This window comes from Grammomys surdaster, unplaced genomic scaffold (assembly GCF_004785775.1).
Source record: "Grammomys surdaster isolate TR1022 unplaced genomic scaffold, NIH_TR_1.0 187, whole genome shotgun sequence".
NCBI classification, from domain to species: Eukaryota; Metazoa; Chordata; class Mammalia; order Rodentia; family Muridae; genus Grammomys; species Grammomys surdaster.
In genome coordinates this window covers 10,464,374-10,477,210 of record NW_021604632.1, presented here as the reverse complement: position 1 = coordinate 10,477,210, position 12,837 = coordinate 10,464,374, and the positions used below count along the sequence as shown (strand labels likewise).

Below are 12,837 nucleotides of genomic sequence, written 5' to 3'. Positions count from 1 at the left end.
AATCTATCACCATGGCAGCGGTGCCTATGGTTGATTCATGGCTCCTTCCTAGTAGGGAGCAGCTCTACCAGCTTGGGGAAAAGGTCAGTGCTACCTCCAAAGCCTCCTAAAGACATCAGGGCCAGGACTCCAAAACTCTGTGGCTGGATCTTTCAAAACCATAGATTTGCCCCCTCCTGAATCAGGCAAACCACAGTGCTCAGAAAGGGGTGGGGGTGGGATCCTGGGTTTTAACATAGCTGTTGCCTCTACTCTGATTTTTAAAAATTCTCTCTCTCTCTCTCTCTCTCTCTCTCTCTCTCTCTCTCTCTCTCTCTCTCTCTCTGTACAACAAGCACACACATGGGACTCTGAGTAGAATAGAAGAGGAGGGTGTTGGGATCCCCTGGGGCAAGAGTTACAGGTGATCATGAATTGCGTGATGCAATGCTAGGAACCAAACTTGGGTCCTCCAATAGAGCAGTATGTACTCTTAACGGATGAGCCAGATCTCCAGCCCCACTCTGTGATCTTCTCCAATCCTCATCCTGACCCTCTTGGATTTTATGTGACCAGTAGTAAATCCCAAGCACATCAGGAAGAGTGATGATGCAGCTGTACCAAAATCAACCATGTGTAGTGAGCAGGTTCAATGTGAGAAGCCAGGAGGCAATCTCCATGGAGAACTGGTGGTTCCCATTCTTCTCACCAACCTCAAGTATAGGTGACAGAGGTGCTATTCCAGTAAACGCCTCCAGGAGGCGCTGTTCTCGTTGTGTACATCACGAGGCCTTCCGTGTATGCTGCCCTTTATCTCTTGCCTCAGCAGGGCTTCCAATACAAATGCACACTCACCTCATGTACAGCCTGCAGAGTAAGCTCTGATTAGACAATCATTGCTCCCACCTCACGGGGAGCACCCACACCGGTTAGTCTCTGGTCAGCTAGGTCATTTAACGCTGAAAGATGCAGGAGGATCTTTTGAAGGAGACAATGTAGGCAGCAGGGCCTCCAGCAACACCATCCAGAGCCACGGCCTGGTTTTAACACTTCTGTTGTTCTTAGCTTACCTACGGAGGGAGGGAGGTCACTGGCACATCCCTCTGTTACAGGCAAACACGAACTCCCCAGGTTTGCGCCACTTGTCCCTGCTGATCTCACTTTATAAGATTTTGTTGAGAACTATTATTTTCAGAGTTGGAAGGAACTTCTAAAAGTTCGCGGGGCTACAGAGATGGCTCAGGAAGAAACACCTGTCTGCTCTTGCAGAGGACCAGGTTCAGCTCTCCGCCCTCCAGTTCCTGAGGATCTGATGCTCTTCTGGCCCCCACAGGCACTGTACACAGGAAGTGCACAGACATACATGCAGCAAAACACCCATACATGTAAAATTATGTAAACCACATTGGACTCAAACACACAGAGATCCTCCTGCCTCTGCCTCCCAAGTGCTGGGATGAAAGATGTGTACCACATACCCTGCTACCTCCCCCTTTTTTTTTTTTTTTTACTTTTTATTGGTCCTTTGTGAATTTCATATCATATACCCCAATCCCACTCCTCTCCTCCTCTCCTCATACCAACCCTCTACCCTTGCAACCTCCCCACCCCACCCCCGAGGAAAATATCGTGTTGTGAAAGCCGTAGTGTGTCTGTGTCCCACAGTGTACCCTTTCGTTCACACTTCTTTGCTTGCAAATGTTCGTTGCAATGACTCATTGGTCTGGTAGCTGACTACTCTATCAATACTAGACTCTCACTGGGACTCTTCTCAGATCTCCTGTTGTTGCCTTGTGTCATGAAGATCCTGAAGTTTTCCATCTGTGGGACTGGCTCCTTCATGAACACCAGCAGTTCATCCATGGGGTAGATGTTGGGATGAGTCAATTCAAAGTCCTGGATCTGGGCCTGAGAGGTATCTGACTGAGCTGGTCAGCTCTCGGGCTCTCCTGCTCTCCGGGGCCAGCTCTACCCTGCTGCTCAGGCGAGGTATAGCGCCCGCTCTCCCAAATGCTGCAGCAGGTGAGGGGCAGTGAAGTTCACTTACTCTGATGACCTCAGGGCCAGCTCTCTTGCCTGCCATAGGGATGAGTGGGAGCATCTGTCTCTCACCCATGTTGTCACAAGGCAGGCAAGTGGTGGGGCCCGCTCTCCCACATTCGTATCCTTGGGCCTGGCTCACCTGCAACTCCAGCAGTTTATGGAGCCCTGCCTTCCTGAGTACTGTAGCTGGCTAGGAGTTGGGTCAGCTCTCCTGTTCTCATGCCCCCATAGGACCAGCTCTCCCACAATCTGCAGGTGAGGGGTGAGGCCTCAGATGTCAACATGTCCTCAGGCTGCAGCCCAGGCCAGAGCTGCAGGGTCAGCCACGGACCCAGATGTGGTTCTTGGTAGCAGCACAGGCCAGGGCTACAGGGTCAGCCACAAACCCAGATGTGGTTCTTGGTGGCAGCACAGGCCAGGACTCCACCATGGTCCCAGGTGGCATCACTGGCTACTCATACAAGGCTGTTCCTCACTACCCTGGAGTCTCCAGTTCTTTCTCTCTTCATTGTGCCCACATCCTTCTGTTTCTCTTTCTCTTTCATCTCCCCACCACTTACTTGTTCCTCTTGGTGGCACCTTGGGGGGGTTCTCTGAGTGTCTAAGAGCATCTCAAGAGTGGTCTCAGGAGTGCTATGCCCTGCTTGTACATTATGATGCCTGGCAGGGGTCATCTCAGGCATGGTCTGCCCCACCAGGTCTGCATGCTCAGACTGGTAGTCATCTTGGGCTAGCTCCCTGCCCAGGCTCCATTGAGCTAGTTTGGTGGTTGTCTTGGGCTCACATTTTTTAGGAGATGTTAGGCTATTAATCATTCAAATGTTTCAGAATAATTCAGGTCAGACAGAACACTGAGCGGAGACACAGCCTCCCTCCTCTCTGCCACCTACTGATGCATACATGACACACAACCACATCCGCAACACCTCTAGGGGCAGGACCACTTCTTTTTGTATAAGCCACTTTTGTGATTTCTCTCAGTGCTGGGGATTAAATATATCACCTCGTGCATATTAGGAAAATGTTCTACCACTGAGCTGTATCAGCACCACTCTAAGTTTGCAAACAAAATAGACCGAGTAGATAGAAGTAGATCCCTCTGTCATCGATTTATAAGTGAAGAAACTGACTAGTAAGTTCTGTGATCTTAAGCAAGTCAATAAAAGGCTCTGACGTACAGTTACTTTAACAAATTAAAAGACTGGGCTGAGGATGTAGTTTAATTGGTAGAGTGCTTGCCTAGTATTACAGAAGGGCCGAGTTCAGACCTCAGCTTTGAGGAAACTAGACAGGGTGGCACACATCTTTAAATCTAGCTCTTGGGACGTGGAGACAGAAAGGATTAGGATTTCAAGGTCATCTTGGCTACTTATTGATCTCAAGGTCAGCCTAGGATCCCTGGATTCATATGACCCCACCTCCCACTCCCAACCTGCCCCCCCCCCCAAAAAAAAGGAAGAAAGAAAAAATTAAGAAACTGAATTTCTTCAGCTTCTAGATTCCTTCATCCTCTTGATCTCTCTGGGGTCTTTGACATGGCATTGTGCCTTTTTGAATGACTCAGTTATATATTCTGAGTTTTAATCTCATGAGCTGCAAAGCAAGCCAATTCCTTTCCTCTTTACTTTGAAGGCATTTGGGGATGCCTATATTTCACTAGGAAGAATCTCAGCTCATACCAGACAACCTTTATTATTCCCAAATGGCTATCTCTTCCAAAGCATTTTTTAATTTAACTTAAATTTGAGACAGTCTCATGGATCTCAGGCTGGCTTAAAACCCTCCACCTCCTGAGTACTGGGACTACAGGAATGTGTTGCCATGACCTCCAAGACAACATTTAATTTGTTAAAAAGAAAACAAGAGATAGGTTAGAGTTGCATGCCTTTCATCCCAGCACTTGGAAGGCAGAGGCAAGAGGATCTCTGAGTCAAAGCCAATCTGATCTATAGAGTGAGTCCCAGTACAACCAGGGCTACCACCACCCTGTCTCAAAAAATCAAATCATCATCATCATCATCAAGAATTTTTACAGTACCAGAAATCAAACCCAGGGCCTCCATGTTCAGAGAATGTTTTGCTGCAGACTACATTTTTAACCCCATGATAAGGGTCTTGAGGTGTATTTATGAGGAAGCTTCCCCTCAGCATCTTCTTGGAAAAAGTTAATGTAGACCTTACTTGGGTGATGTCTGAGAGATGGCACTAGATTGGTGGTTCTCAACCTACCTGCCTAATGCTGTGACCCTTTAATACAGTTTCTTATGTTGTAATGACCCCTGGCCATAAAACTATTTGTGTTGCTACTTCATAACTGCACTTTTGTTTCTGTTATGAATCATAATGTAATTATTTTTAGAGACAGAGTTTTGCCAAAGGGGGTCACCACTCACAGATTGAGAACAGCTGCACTTGATGAAGCTTTCTTGAGAGTGAGTCCTTGTGAGCTGTGTAGGGAGCTGTTTGCATGACAGAATCAACTCATATAGATACTACAAGGCATGCTGGGAAAGTCCATGGCACAGAAGGGTACATAAGGTGGAACCAGAGCATCTACTGAGGAAGAGGATGGATGTGTCTGCCTAATAAAGGGAAAAGACGCCAACTAGACAAGACACGAGCCAGATTAGAACAGATCAGAACTCAACTCCTTGGCTACACACTTGAGGGAGACAACTGGTATCTGCTTTGTTAATTATTATTCTTTGTGCTTCTAGAAGGATGTCAGGCTGCTGGGGGGGGGGGCTGTGGCTCGGTAATCCTTTCTATTTATAAGACAATATTACAGAATGATGGGAACCGTGCCTGCCTGATTGGTGTGGTAGGGAAACTTGGGAAAGGATCCAAGAACAGGACGAAGTGTCGGGGGTGTCATCATCAGACACATAAAAGAAGAGGAGGCAGAAAAGGATGCATTTGGATTTCAGAGTCAATAACGAGCCAGAAGTGAGCGTTAAATTATTCAACCTCCTTTATTGATCCATTGATCTCTATTTGCAGGCCTTGGTTTATTCTTGGTTGGCATTTCCTGTGTCTGAGGACACTGAAAACAGGAGCGGGAATAGATTTTGACACTCAGAAAGAGACAGAAGGTAAAGGGCATGGTGGCACACACCTGTCACCTAGTACTTGGGATGATAAAGCATGAGGATAATGAGTTTGAGGATAGCCTGAGCTACTTGTTTGTAAGATTGCTAGTTTGTTTGTTCTTGAGACAGGGCCTCACTATTTAGCACTGGCTAGCCTGGAAGTCCAGGCTGGCCTCCAACTCACAGAGATTCTCCTGTCTCTGCTTCTGCTTCCTACCTTCCTCTCTCCCTCTTCCTCCTAGGTGTTGGGATTAAAGGCTTTGCCACCATGCCTGTCCAGCCATAGTGGGTTCTTATCTGAAGGGAGGTGGGGGACAAAGGAGAGGAAGAGGCAGTATTACAGAGACATTTAGCAACGTAATATGTATCGGGAAATTTACAGTGTCTACATCTTTGGTCCTCATAGTGAAAACTGCTACGAAAAACACTATCCAGAACTTTTAAGAGAATGTCTATGCATCACAAGCTTCCTAGCAGCCTTATCTGTAATAATGAATAATAATAAAGGCTTGGAACAGTGAATCAAGAAGATGTCATTAAGAATATTCAATGATACCATGGGAAAATGCTTGTACCATAGATTTACAGTGATACCCTTCAAAATTGCACCTCTAGAACGTCAGAGCTATGTGTATGGGTGGAACAGGACAAGGGAAATACACTAGAACATTAGCAATTGTCTGTTGTTAGTGTGGTACTGGTTTCTTGGGCTATTTTTGTTGGTGGTGGTTTTGAGTTGGGAGAGAGTCTCAGAGTGTTGCCCAGACTGACCTTGAACTTGTGGGATTAAAGTTCAAGCACTCTCCCAACTGCAGTTGCAATACTGGGTATTTGGAGTATATGGGTCTGTAACAATGATTGCTTCTAAGATGACAGAACACATTTATTTTCCTGTAATTCCTAATTCCTTTTATTTTTTCACCAAAAAATTGTGCATTTTCAAATAATTTCTCTAAAAGCCCTAGTTCTGTCCAGTAGTAGAATAAATACAAATTAGCAGGTAGCCAGATTCTTACAGGGTCAGGAGTGCTGCTGTGAATGGGTGGTACGGCTAGGGATATGCCTTTCTAGAGTGCTTGCCTGGCATGCACAAGGCCCTGTGTTCAGTCCCCAGTGCTGCAAAACATAAAAACAAAAACAATAGACATGGGGCCAGCAAGGCAACTCACTGGATAAAAGGCACTTGCCTCCGAGCCTAGCAACCGGAGTTTGATCCCTGAGATCCACATGGTAGGAGAGACCCAGTTCCCACAAGTTGTCATCTGACCTCCACACATCCTTTTACCATAGCAAGCATGCTCTCCACTTGCCTGAAATAAAGTGTAACCAAAAAGAAGAGGAGGAGGAGGAAGAGGAGAAGGAGGAAGAGGAGGAAGAGGAGGAGGAAGAGGAGGAAGAAGAAGAAGAGGAGGAGGAGGGAGAGGAGGAAGAGGAGGAGGAAGAAGAGGAGGAGGGAAAGGAGGAGGAGGAGGAGGAAGAGGAGGAAGAGGAGGAAGAGGAGGAGGAAGAAGAGGAGGAGGGAGAGGAGGAAGAAGAGGAAAAGGAAGAAGAGGAAGAGGAGGAAGAGAAGGAGGAGGAGGAGGAGGGGTGAGAGGAGGCACTCAGCCACTCTGTGGACTACAGAGGCCCCTAAACTTATATTTAAAGAAGGATGAGCTTTCCCTGCAGAGAAGGGGGAGAAAGTCATGCCAGAGGCATGTGGGAAACACGAGCAGCCTAGTATGGATTGCAGGGTGCCATGGGGAGAAACGAGAGACGGGAGTTGGAAGGGAAAGGAAAGGAAAGATTGTCTAGGGTCTGGAATGCTATGCTGAAGGCCTTTGTCTTTCTGCCAGGAAAAAAAAAAAAAAAAAAAAAAACAGGAGACTTGGGGGAGGGGCCTGAAGCAGGAGCATGGTGTGGTTCAAGTTCATGGCTGATATTCCCTAGCCTCCTGTCTAGTCTGTTTCCCATCACTTGCCAGAAGTTAGTGGGGGAGGGGGGACAAAGCATTAGTGCAGCTTTGTAAGGTCAGTCAGGTCTCTTGACCCTAGCCACGACCTCTTCCCACCACATCAGGCTCCCGCTCCCTCCTCAGGCACCCAGACAAACCCCTCCACCGCCTATGACAAAGAGGCTCATTTGGAGCCTGGGCAAGATTTGCAAACGTCAACCTTGTAATTACAAGGATGAAATCATCTGGTTCCTTTTAAGCAAAAGGGTTTATTGATCCCAACACTGAAGAAATGCTATTCTGGGTAAATTTGCTCCTCTTTCCTTTCCCTATGGCTGGGCTGAGCTGGTGGAGGAGGATGGCAGGAAAAGCTGGAAGGTGGAGGACACCTCTGGGACAAAAGAGAAATTCTGTAGGGCCCAGGGGTGAACTTTATGGGATGTGAGTTTTACATCAAAAAGAGAAAAAAAAAGTTAGAGGCCCAGGAAACTGCCTTGCTCAGGCAGAGGACACATTTGTCCTGGATATTGGCCCATCTCCTTCTAAAACTCAGAAGCTGAGTGGAGCCAGGGCCTTAGGCATGGTGCCAGCTACCAATTTCTCTTCCTTCCCCTCAAGTCTCATTTGTGGCTCAGATCCCATTTCAGCTTCAAGGTGGTACAGTATTTCCCCCAGTAACTGAAGGGAAACTTGTTTCCTTAGGAAAGAAGAAGACTAAAGGCTCAGAGACCTGGAAAGTCAGATGTGGGTAGCTCTGATACCTGACCCAGATAAAGCCATCCTTCCCACTGGCCTTGGGGAGGCAAGCCTGCTAAACCTTGACTTTCTAAGACAGAGAAGGACAAAGAGCTGGGTTCAGGATCAAGGATGAGTAACTCTCAAACACAAGTGTTGCACCCTCTTACAAAAGCCTACAATAGGATTCTGTATTCAACAATAATGAGCCCCCGGGGCATGGTGGGTACTCCGATAGGAGAGATCCAGCTACAGCTTTGTGTGAGTTTACAACTCAGTAAACAGGACATTTGGCATCTCCACCGGCAGGAAAGGATGGTTAAGATAATTTTGAAATTGGAGGTTTAGCTTAGTGGTAGAGTGCTTGCCTAGCAAGTACAAGACCCTAAATGTGGACCCAGCACAAGTGTGGTGTGGTGTATGTGTGTGTGCGTGTGTACACACAATACTCCTTCTAGGTACAGTAACTCATACCTGCAATCCTAAGCACTTGGGAGATTGAAGCAAAAGGGTTGAAAATTTAGGGACAATCTGGACAACATAGACAAACTGTCTCAAAACACAAACTCACACAATGGTGGGATCACTCAGCCCCTCTGAGCCTCTGTTTCCTCATCTGTAGAATAGATCCATTAATGTTGGACTTGCAAGAAGATCACGTGAAGGGAATGAAAATGATATAGTCAGGGTCTTGTAATTTACCTTATTTGCCTTTTCACCCTCTGATTTCCTCATCTGCCTGACAGGCACAGAAGACTTGACTTAGAAAACGCTTGTGTGAATGAACTGAGTCAAGGGCGCTAAAACACTCAGGCCAGAGTTTCATAATTGGACTAGACAATGAAAACCTCTCACTTCCTGCTGGGATTATTGAGTCCTTTTCTTTGTGTGTGCATTGTGTGTGAGGGTGTACATGAGCATGTGTGTATTGGTGGGCCAGAGGCTGGCATCAGTGTCTTCTTTGGTTGATCTCCATCTTATTTTTTGCACCTTTCATTGAACCTAGAACTTACCGATTTAAGCATTCTGGCTGGTCCAGCAAGTCCTAGAGATTCTCCTGTCTCTACCTCCCCAGTGTTAAGCATGAGCCACCAGGCCTCATTTTTAAAAAGGTGGGATCTGAGGATGCTAGCGACGGTCTTCATGCTTAGGTGGCGAGTGCTCTGCTGACTGAGCCATCTCCCCAGGATCATCTCTAGTACATATTTTCTGTTAACCTACTGGAGATCAGACTGGGGGTCCCAGGAAATGACTACACAGACAGGAAGGTAGGGAATTGCTCAGGGGAGTCCCTAAGCTAAGCCAATACTTAGTCCCTAAGCTAGCTAAGTATTGGTAGCTAGCCACCAATACTTAGTTCCAGGTAACAAAGCTCCAGAGAATTATTAGTGTCTGGGACGAGTGATGGGGAGGGTATTTCTAAGCAGTGCCAAGACACTTACAGGTTGCCATCCTTGGACCTTCTGGAACTAGATCTGAGTAAACTTCACAGGGCAGAGTCTGAATCAATCCATACTCAACCAGATGACTGCCAGAGCTGTTAGGAGAGCAGGCCCCAATGTACCTCATTCAGATGAAAATTTCCCATATAATTTTTTTAAATCCCATTTTTAAAATAAGAAGGAAAAAAAAAAACAAAAAACAAAAAGGCATACAGAGGTCAGCTGAGGAGACAGCTTGTCTTTTCCCAGCCAGGCCGCTCACATGCCAGACCATGGTGAGTGTGGGTTACTCTGTGGCCTGGACTTGCCAAAGGCTGCACTCATTCTCCGTTTGCTGGGCAGACTTTGCCATTTATTTCCCTAAGGATGTTGCTCCCCGTCTCCATTCAGCTGACAGGATACTCTGGCTTGCTCTGTGTTTCCCCGAACTAATGCTTATCTACCTCCAGATCCCTCATCCTTGAGACTACTTTTCCTCTTAGGGGACTATAATGACTGATTTTTCTTTCTTTTTTCTCTTTCTTTTTTGTTGTTTACTTGATTGATTTGTTGTTGTTGGACAGTCTCCCTGTGTAGCGGCGGCCCAAGCTGGTCTGAGACGTGACATTCTCTTGCCTCAGTCTCCGAGTACTAGTCTAGCACTACAGGACTGGGTCGTCCTTCCCAGCTTCAATTTTTATTTCCAATATAAGAGACAATTACCGCACAGAAAATAATAAATAAGTATATAAACAGAAATTGTATCTTTTGCCAGATACAGCTGATACATTCACTCCTTTGGGGAAAATGGTTTTTCTCTCTCAATTTATCAAACTGTCTCTGATGCTGCCAATCACAGGCCTGAAACCCCTGATGAATGGTGATACAATGTAAACTGATAGATTATATCAGTATGTCTGTTTGGATATCTTACAGAAGGGAGACTATGTGAACCCAGGAGGAGCAATCAAAGTCCTTCCCCGTAATTTTCAAGAAGCTTAAGAACGGCTGATGCTATCGTTTGCCAGGAAACAGATTAGGAGGCTGAGAGAGCCTTTGAGAATTAAGAGTGAAGGGAAAGGAGAAACAGAAGTGGGCTCTCACTGTCTGGGTGGTGTTCATTTGTCCCTGTCCTTGGCTTGTCTACTTGAAATTGGTGACCTCTTTCAGTTTTCAGTTTGTTGGAAAAGGGTTTCTGTCCCTTGAAAGGGGTCTGAGCAGGGCTGGCAAGACAGCTGGGCAGGCTAAAGAAAGAGAGCTTGCCGTGCAAGAGCCTGATGACCTGAGTTCAATCCCTGGAACCCGGGTAAAGGTGGCAAGAGACAACTGACTCTACAAAGCTGTCCTCTAAACACGGCATATATGTCCACATACAGACATTATACCCATGGGTGTGCATGCACAGGCACACATATACACAAACACTAAATAAATAAAGCCAGGCAGTGGTGGTACACACCTTTAGTCCCAGTACTTGGGAGGCAGAGGCAAGTCGGGTCTCTGACTTCCAGGCCAGCCTGGATAGAGTGAGTTCCAGCGTAGCTAGAGCTACATAAAGAAACCCTGTCTCCAAAATATAATAATAATAATAATAAATGAATGAATGAGTAATAAGTGAAAAGATTGTAAAATAGCTGCAGAGCCATCAGTAGCAGTTGTTGGCATCGATTCACACACCTATATCTGTTCTACGGGTTTGGGGTGGGATGGGAGGTACCTTTGTCCCCAAGAAGGAGCTAACTCCAATCTGCTAATGGAAGGAGTATGTCTTTTAAAACCATCAACCTAAGGACCGCCTTCCTCCTTTTTATTTCTCTTTTTCGGTACAGATCCTGTGCTCAAGAAATCTTCCCACCTCAGTGGTCAAAGTCGCTGGTACTGTAAGAACATGGTCCTTACAAATTTCACTGCTAAAAAAACCTTAACCATAAAGGCTAGGAATTTGGCTCAGTGGTGTAGCATTTGGTGAGGTGACTCCCTGGGTTTGAACTGCATCTCCTAGATTATGGTGGTTTGGATGAGAAATGTCCCCCATAGGCTCAGATGTTAGAATACTTAATCCCCAGCGGTGACACTGTTGAGGTAGGTTTAGGAGGTGTGGCCTTGCTAGGGGAAATATTGTCCCCAGGGCTATCTTTGAGGTACCAAAGCCACTGACATTCCTAAATCTTATTCTGTTTTATGCTTTTGATTTAAGATGTGAGCACTCAGTCTCCTGACTTTGTCACCATGCCCCACTCTAACCTTCTTCATGGACTCTAACCTTCTGGAGTGGTAAGCCTACATAAACTATTCTATAAGTTGCCTTGGACATAGTGTTTTATCACAGCAGTAGAAGAGTAACACACACACACACACACACACACACACTATCCCCACCAGCAAACCTTTAACTTTGGGCAATCAACTCTCCAGACTTCAGTTAAGATCCTAGTTTGTTAGGGACTAAGCAGCTTCTGAGGGTTTAGGGGGTGCGGGAATCATTGCTAAAACAAGTGCTATCTATGACGAACTAGGACAGTTCCTTACCCAAGTTTACGTCCCTATCAAATAAATGAGATTGGGCTGGACTGGTGGTGAAATTCTGCCAAAATCTGTATTCAAGCAGGCATTAACAACTGACCTCAGGACTGATTCCAATGACTTTAGGTGTGTTTTCACAATCCTTAGCATCGGGCCAGCGGCTGCCAGAGTTGACACTTAACTTGCCATCCTCGAACTGAACTTTTACTATTTTTAACGTATGAGTGCTCTGTCTACATGTACACTTGCATGCCAGAAGAGAGCATCAGATCTCTTTATATATGGTTATGAGCCACCATGTGGTTGCTGGGAATTGAACTCAGGACCTCTGAAGGAAGGACAGCCAGTGCTCTTAACCGCTGAGCCATCTCACCAGCCCCTGAACTGAACTTTTAACAAGCTGCGATTTTAAGGATCAGGATTTATTGGGGCTCAGCTTCAGATCAAGCTCTGCTGCAAACCCAGAGTCAGATTTTCTTCTGCTCTGGCAAGTTCTCTAGAACTTGCAGATCTTGGGTTTTTTGGTTTTTTTTTTTTCTCGTATTTGATTGCACATTTGGGTAAAAATTTGGACTGGCAACGGGTTACATATAATTAAGATAGTTTTCCTTTAAATGATGTGCTAGATCTACATAAACACTCTCCTACTAACGCTATGAACCTATGAGTGTGCATTTTGGAAATTACTAATCTGAGACTTACTGGTCTGGTACTTGTCTACACCTTGTCTGCAGACAGAGAGCTACACGGAATCCTAAGGCCGACCTAGCCCCAACAGCCACCACTTTTCCACCACGATTTGGTTAGATGCCTACTTCCACCTTTCAGTGTGTACAGTCCACATCCCTCCCTATCGGTGTGGAGTATGCAGAGTCCTCAAGGACTTAGGTTTTCTTGAATTCAAGTGGCCCATCTGGGGTTACTCTGCCTGGCTGGCTGGGGAGCCAAGAAGTTCCAGATCGCCCACAAAGGGCAGAAAAAAAAAGGTCTGCGGGGCCGCTCCTAGTTGCTAAGGGAGGGGCGTATCCCTTCTGGGCGGTTCGCAGAGACGCCCGCGGACAGGCGAGGGGAAGGAGATTGTGCTGCGGAAGGAGCTGGGTTTCACTGCAACCCA

General features: G+C 46.3%; 1 pseudogene; it reads right to left on the bottom strand.

The window, feature by feature from the left end:
* Nucleotides 1-2,817: 2,817 nt before the first annotated feature.
* Nucleotides 2,818-2,961, bottom strand: LOC114622317 (annotated as a pseudogene).
* Nucleotides 2,962-12,837: the final 9,876 nt, after the last annotated feature.